The following is an 8,170-nucleotide window of genomic DNA, read 5'->3' on the forward strand; positions in this document are numbered from 1 at the left end:
CCAAGACTACGTGCTGAGGGACGCGCTGAAGCTTGGGGCAGCTGCCGCCAAGGTGCGGTGGGGAAAGACCACCGTGTAAGATCGGCCTGCCTAAAGAAGAACAGGGGGCCCATGCGGACGTTTTTTTTGGGCTCTGCTGATGCCTCAGCCAAATATATGTATATGTACAAGATTGAAAAATGCACAGGATTGTAAATGACAAGGATAAATTCGAATCTGTGTTTGTAAATGTGGACATATGTATGGCATGATCAAATGTACAGACCATCAAATCATTTTATGAATAAAGTATATTTTTGAAATAAAAAATAGAAGACGTTCTTCTGCCCGAGTGTGGGAAGTGCTTTACCCGCTCCTCCACACTGCTGAAGCACCAGCTGGTCCACACGGGTGGGGGAGGGGGAGGCCATTCTGCTGCCCTGAGTGCGGGAAGGCCTTCAGCAATTCCTCCACCCTGCTGAAGCACCAGTGTGTCCACACTGGGGAGAGACCCTTCAGCTGGCCCGAGTGTGGGAAGAGGTTCATGTTTTCCTGCAACTTGCGGAAGCACCAGCGTGGGCACCAGCGCTCCCAGCAATCAGATCCCACCAGTGACGCTGCCTTCGGTCACCCCCCAGGACTGAATCTGCTGCCAGTTCTGACAGTGGTTGCAGTGGGAGAGTAGTTGGGCTGTTATTGTTTTCTGCTGGAATGCAATTGCCCCCCCCTACACCCCACAAACCCAACCCCATGGTAGCTCAGGGTTAGCACTGCTGCCTCATGGCACCAGGAACTCAGGAATAATTCCACCCTTGGGGGTCTGTGTGCAATTTATGAAGGGTAGAAAAATGGATCTGAGTGGGTTAGTCTTCGGAAGATCAGTGCAGATGTGTTCGGCTGAAGGACCTGTTTTTCCACATTGTAGGAGTTCTACGATCCTATGAGCTTTGCTTTCAGTGGACACTGCTGCTCATTGAGCCAGGGACTGCACATTGCCAATGAAATGATCCAGAGAAACCTAAGACCGCAAGACCATCAGAGCAGATGTTAGGCCAATGGGCCTGACGAGTCTACTCTGCCATTAGTTAGAGACAAAAGTAGTGCAGATGAGATTAGGTACAGTGTGGAAACAGGCCATTCATCCCAACAAGTCCACATCGAACCCTCCGAAGAGTAACCCATCCAGACCCATTTCCCTCTGACTAATGTACCTAACTCTATGGGCAATTAAGCATGGCCCATCCACATGACCTGCACATCTTTGGTTTATGGAAGAAAACAGGATCATCCAGAGAAAACCCACGCAGACACTGGGAGAATGTGCAAACTCGTCACAGACAACCACCCAAGGCTGGAATCAAACCTGGTTCCCTGGCGCTGTGAGGCTGCAGGTGTAACCACTGAGCCACTACATATTGCAACCCGAAGCAGGCAAGCAGGAGGTTGGGAGCCAGCAAGCCAAGCAGCACCAGGGTGTGGAGTAGTCAGCGTTTTGGGTATTAACCCTTCTTCATGACTGAAACGTTGACTTCTCTGTGAGAAACGATTTACGGAAATGTTGCTGGGGGTTGGAGGATTTGAGCTACAGGGAGAGGCTGAATAGGCTGGGGCTGTTTTCACTGGAGCACCGTGGCAGCGGAGTGATCTAATTGAGGTTACAAAATCATGAGGGGCATGGACAGGGTAATAGACAAGGTCTTTTCCCTGGGCTGGGGGAGTCCAGAACTCGAGGGCATAGGTTTAGGGTAAGAGGCGAAATATATAAAAAGGGACAACTTCTTCATGCAGAGGGTGGTACTTATATGAAATGAGCTGCCAGAGTATATGGGTCACGTGTTATCAAATGGGACTAGATTAATTTAGGATATCAGGTCAGCATGGACAAGTTGGACCGAAGGGTCTGTTTCCATGCTGTACGTGTCTCTGACTACTAGTCCTGATGTAAGTTTAAAATAGAGTCCAAGTAACTTTGAATAGTTCAATCTTGTTGAGCTCACCTCCTGAAAAGTTTCAGATGAATCCCTCTGAGAGATACTGTTTAAACTTGCTGAGTTGGACAAAGTATCCCATCAAGTTCAACACAAACCCAGAGTTGAAGAAGTCAGAAGTCAGAACACCAACGGGACCAAAACTGATCACAATATTCCAGGTACGGCCTCATCAACGTCCTGTATAACTACAACATAACTTGCCAACATCTGTACTCAATTCCCTAACCAATGAAGGTCAGTGTGCTGAAACCTCTCTTCACTGCCTTGTGTAACGATGTTGTCAGAGATATAGGACCGACATTAAACTGATACACAATCCAGCTGCTGAGAGCCCAGAAGCAGAGTAATGCTGCGTGAGTGTGCTAGGCTTTAGATTTTGACACCACCTCCCCACACTTCTGGAGACCTCAGGTCTGTAGCTTCCCTTCTTATCCTTGAGGGTTTTCCACCTGTTTGAAACAGCCTGTCCTGCAATTAACCCCTTTACGCCAAGGCCTTCCTTCTACAGGCAGAATTAATTGTCCTTCTGTCACACAGTTATTAAACACCATTATCTCATCTGTCCAAAGGAACAGCTCATTGTTTTGCCTCCTCCTGTCAAGCGATAGTTAATGTATGTTATTTGTTAATTCCTTGTAGCAGTTTCTCATTGGCCCTTTCGTTTCTTGGTTCAGGAAGAGTTATTGCTGACTCATGAAGTTATCAAAGTTCTGGAGTTTACAGGACCACACCACATTCCTCTCTGACTCCCCCAGGAATAACGATTGCTCCTGAGATACTCACAGTTCCTGACGTTCCTTGATATCCCCAAATACAATCCATATGTCAGGAAATCACTGGTGCTGCCCTGACATAGATTGTCATTGTTTGAACAGAAGATTATGGGAAGAAAATGCAGAAATCCGAAATGCAAAGAGACTTGGGAGTTCAAGTCCAGGATTTTCTCAAAGTAAACTGACAGGTTGAATTGCACTTTCCCCTGCAAGTGCCGAATGTGTGACACCAGCCCATTTACCTATTCCCTCGTCGCTGTCCAAGGGGCCAAACTTACCTTCCAGGTGAAGTGGCACTTTACCTGCATTACCCACAACCCAGTCTACTGCATTTGCTGCTCACAATGAGGCCTCATCTACATTGGGGAAAACGAACCGTAAACTGGGTGACTGCTGCACAGAACATCTACGTTCTGCCTGCAAAAAAGACCCTGAGCTACCAGTTGCCTGCCAATTCCACACCCCACCCTGTTCCCTGGCCAACATCTCTGTCTCAGGTTTGCTGTTGTGTTCCAGCGAAGCTCAGCACCAGCAGAACGAAGAACACCGATTATTACACTTGGGGACCATACATCCCTCCGGTCCCAATATCGAATTCAATAATTCTAGGGCCTGAACTCCATGGTATCCTCGTCCCTGCCGCACACGCCAAGCCTTGTTATCACATAGTCTGTCATTCCACACTACTTAACCACGAACAGTTTCCATTAACAGTTATTCACACCCCCCACCCCCCACCCCACTCCACGCAGATCGTTATCAACTCCTTTTTCTGTCCAACAGTTCTTCCTTCGCTTTGGGCTCTGTCCTGATCTTCCCTTCCTCCCACAATATCTCCTGCATATAAACGACATTTTCCCAATCACCATCTGTTCTGTGGAAGGGTCACCGGCAACTCCTGTTTTTTGTTTCTGATATACAGCATCCGCAGTTCTTTCAGATTTTTATTGAGAGAGAGTTGGAAATTGTTTCGAGAGACAGAAGGAGAAGGGGGAGAAACAGAACAGACATGAACGGAAAATCATTGTAGTGCGATCACTTCCCTTAAGCATCAAGAGAGCGCCTGGGCCATCTGTGAGCTTGTGGCACAACGGTATCGCGTCTGACTCCAGATCAGAAGGTTGCGTGTTCAAATCACGTCAGGCTCACTACAGTCAACGTCTAACATTTCAAATGAAGAAAGGAGTACGTTCACTCCGTGTATCTGATGTATCAAAAGTTCTTTGCGGAAACTTTCGATCACACATGAATCTTCGCTGTTAGTTTGATTTGTGAACACTGTGTCTGGGAGGTGGTGTGCCCTTTGTTTGGGGAAATGCTCAGCTCCCCGCAATGTGAGAAGTAAAACACAAACTGTTCATCACGGGGTTTAAACACAGCCGCTTCGTTCAGTTGGTGACAGCGCAGTGTGAATAACATTATACCGATATTTTTACAATAAAATCTAGAGATTTCCATCCAGGTTTCAGAGACATCAAACTGCCACATAATGATGTTATGGTCTCAGTTAACTATAATAACGTGAAGATCGCTGGGATGATTTTCTACATCCGATGCAATATAAACACAGATCATTGTTTCCAGTTTTGTGGAACAAAAGACATCATATTGATGGAAAATTACAGTTAGTGCAAACACAGCTAGCCATCGATAAATATTAATCCTGTTCACTTCAATGTCCAAATTTCAATTCAGAAACCAAGTGCACTTGGCTGTTTGTAACAGAGACAACATGACAAAATGGCTCATAGGAGGAGAAATGGGACATTGAGGATGAGTGAAATGTTTGCTTTTGGTCACCTCCACAATTGTTAGAAAAACAGGTGGAAAGGATTCTTAAAAGGTGTCTGAAGGAGTGGTGAGGGATAACACTTCAGACAGCGCAAAGGGGAAGACCACTTTCTAGTGGAAGAAAAAGACATTCCTTATTTCTGAAAGAACTGAGAAACAGAAGAGGGAATGAAATCTGACTCGGGAGCTATTTCCTATTTGTTGAGGATGTTGCTTCATCACAGTCTTGGTTTAGAGCATAATCTCTTCATCAGGAATAAACGGTGACCCAAGGGGGCTGAGAGATAAATGGGAAGCAAGTGGGGCTGGAGTGAAGGTAGATGGGAGTGCAATAGGTAGATGGAGGTAGGGATTGATGGTGATAGGTCAGAGATGAGGGTGAAGTAAATAGGCGAGAAGCAAGGTGGACAGGTATGACAGGTCAAGAGGTTGGTGTCGAATTGGCAGGTTGGATCTGGGACAAGGTGGGGGAGAGGAAATAAGGAAACTGATGAAATCTGCATTGATACCATGTGGTTGGAGGGTCCTAAAGCAGAAGTTGAGGTGTTTTCTTCCAAGTGTCGGGTAGCAAGAATTTGGCAGTGGAGGTGGCCCAGGACTTGCATGTCCTTGGTGGAATGGGAGGGGGAGTTAAAGTGTTCCGCCACAGGGCGGTGTGTCGTTTAGATTTAGAGTCCCAGAGTTGTTCCCTGAAATGTTCCGCTAGTTGGCGTCCAGTTTCCCCAATGTGGATGAGACCATATTGCGAGCAATGGATACAATCTTATAAATAGATTGAATAAATCTTAGCCTGCCGGAGTTATTTTCTTTAATTAAATTAAAGAATTTTTTTGTTCAATTGGATGACTGCATGAAACGGTTTGTGGTCAGATTTGAATCATCACACCCAAATGAGACGATGCCATGAATATCAGTGAACTGCTCTTTTTGTTAAAAACCACAAGTTCTTGATTTATTTTCACAACTTCCTGGTATTCACACCTGCACATTCAATGTCAAACTCTGACATCAGAAATTAAATTACAGCATTAATTTTGACTTACAATATTCGAACAAACAAATTAATAGCACACAGTGAATAAATACCAAGTCTTATTAATATGAAAAATAATTTGACCAAAAAATATAAAATCAAGATGGGAGATAAGAAATGGGGGAAGGGCAAAGGGCAAGAAATGCAGCATCATAGAAAGTGCTCCTCCAGAGAGTGCATTTTACCAAACATCACTGCTAAATATAAACACTCTGATATGATCCTCCGGTTTTAATGTAAATCATAGCCCCATACAGTAGGTACCATTTAACTGAGTTAAAAATACAAGCCTTGAGCAAATCCAGCTTCCAGCCTTACCCCCCGCTTATTGGAGCATGGACCTTCCTCCAGCTCCGGGGGGTTGTTGAACTCCTGGGCTCCAGCGGCCACGCCTCCACTGAAGGAGCTTTGGGAAGCAGATGCAAAGGCAAGATGCAGAACAGAGAGCCTTTGTATATGAAAGCAGAGACATTGAGCAATAGCATGACATGGTATGTACCCATCGACCTCTGGGTTATCTACCCAGCACACTCATGCAGCACTACTCTACTTCTGTGCTCCCAGCAGCTGGATCGTGGATCAGTTTAAAGTAGGTCCTATGTCTCTGATTACATCGGTACACAAGGCAGTGAAGAAAGGTTTAGGCACACTGGCCTTCATCAGTTAGGGAATTGAGTATAGATGTTGGCAAGTTATGTTGTAGTTATACAGGACGTTGATGAGGCTGCAACTGGAACATTGTGATCAGTTTTGGTCCCCTTGGTGTTCTGATTTCTGACTTCTTCAACTCTGGGTTTGTGTTGAACTTGATGGGATACTTTGTCCAACTCAGTATGTTCAACAGTATCTCTCAGAGGGATTCATGTGAAACTTTTCAGGAGGTGAGCTCAACAAGATTGAACTATTCAAAGTTACTTGGACTCTATTTTAAAGTTACATCAGGACCAGTAGTCAGAGACACGTACAGCATGGAAACAGACTCTTCGGTCCAACTTGTCCATGCTGACCTGATATCCTATATTAATCTTGTCCCATTTGACAGCACCTGACCCATATACTCTGGCAGCTCATTTCATATATGGACCACCCTCTGAATGAAGAAGTTGTCCCTTTAATATGTTTTGCCTCTTACCCTAAATTTATGCCCTCTAATTCTGGACGCCCCCACACCAGAGAAAAGACCTTGTCTATTACACTGTCCATGCCCCTCATGATTTTTTAACCGCTATTAGGTCACTTCTCTGCCTCCGATGATCCAGTGAAAACAGCCCCACGCTATTCAGCCTCTCCCTGTAGCTCAAACCCTCCAAGCCCCAGCAACATTCCTGTAAATCGTTTCTCATGGAGAAGTCAACGTTTCAGTCATGAAGAAGGGTTAATACCCAAAATGCTGACTACTCCACATCCTGGTGCTGCCTGGCTTGCTGTGTTCTCCCAACCTCCTACTTGCCAACTTCGGGTTGCAATATGTAGTGGCTCAGTGTTTACCACTGCAGCCTCACAGTGCCGGGGACCCAGGTTTGATTCACGCCTTGGGTGGCTGTCTGTGAGGAGTTTTCATATTCTCCCAGTGTCTGCATGGGTTTTCTCTGGGTGGTCCTGTTTTCTTCCATAGTCCAAAGATGTTCAGGTCATGTCGATTGGTCATGCTTAATTACCCATTGAGTTAGGTACATTAGTCAGAGGGAAATGGGTCTGGATGGGGTACTCTTCGGAGGGTCGATGTGGACTTGTTGGGGCAAATGGCCTGTTTCCACACTGTAGCTAATCTCATTTACACTACTTTTGTCACTAACGAATGGCTGAGTAGACCCGATGGGCCGAATGGCCTAACTTCTGCTCAGATGGTTTTGCGGTCTTACTTTTCTCTGGATCATTTCATTTGGCAATGTGCAGTCCCTGGCTCAATGAGCAGTAGCTTCCAATGAAAGCAAAGCTCATATGATGGTTGAACCCCTACAGTGTGGAAACAGGTCCTTCAGCCCAACACATCTGCACAGATTCTCCGAAGGGTAACCTACTCAGATCCATCTCAGATCCATTTTCCTACCCTCCATAAATTGCACACAAACCCCCAAGGGTGGAAGTATTCCTGGGTTCCTGGTGCCATGAGGCAGCAGTGCTAACCATGAGCCACCATGAGGTTTTGGTTGTGGGGGGGGGGGGGGGGGGTGGTGGGGGAGGCAATTGCAGTCCAGCAGAAAACAGAAACAGCCCACCTACTCTCCCACTGCACACACTGTCAGAACTGTTCAGTCCTGGGGGGTGACTAAAGGCAGCGTCACCGGTGGGATCTGATTGCTGGGAGCGCTGGTGCCCCCGCTGGTGCTTCCGCAAGTTGCAGGAAAACACGAACCTCTTCCCACACTCGGGCCAGCTGAAGGGCCTCTCCCCGGTGTGGACACACTGGTGCTTCAGCAGGGTGGAGGAATTGCTGAAGGACTTACCGCATTCAGGGCAGCAGAAAGGCCTCCCCTCTCCACCCCCCTTCCCCCCGTGTGGACTAGCTGGTGCTTCAGCAGTGTGGAGGAGCGGGTAAAGCCCTTCCCACACTCGGGCATGAGAACGGCTTCTCCCCGGTGTGGACGGACTGGTGCATCAGC

At 46.7% G+C, this 8,170-nt stretch overlaps 1 non-coding gene across 1 annotated transcript; it reads left to right on the forward strand.

Annotated features, from left to right (window-relative positions):
* Positions 1 to 3,819: 3,819 nt before the first annotated feature.
* Positions 3,820 to 3,891, forward strand: trnaw-cca (transfer RNA tryptophan (anticodon CCA)). The gene has a single exon. It is a non-coding gene; the product is annotated as a tRNA-Trp (tRNA).
* Positions 3,892 to 8,170: the final 4,279 nt, after the last annotated feature.

Source organism: Chiloscyllium punctatum, chromosome 36 (genome assembly GCF_047496795.1).
Source record: "Chiloscyllium punctatum isolate Juve2018m chromosome 36, sChiPun1.3, whole genome shotgun sequence".
Taxonomy (NCBI): Eukaryota; Metazoa; Chordata; class Chondrichthyes; order Orectolobiformes; family Hemiscylliidae; genus Chiloscyllium; species Chiloscyllium punctatum.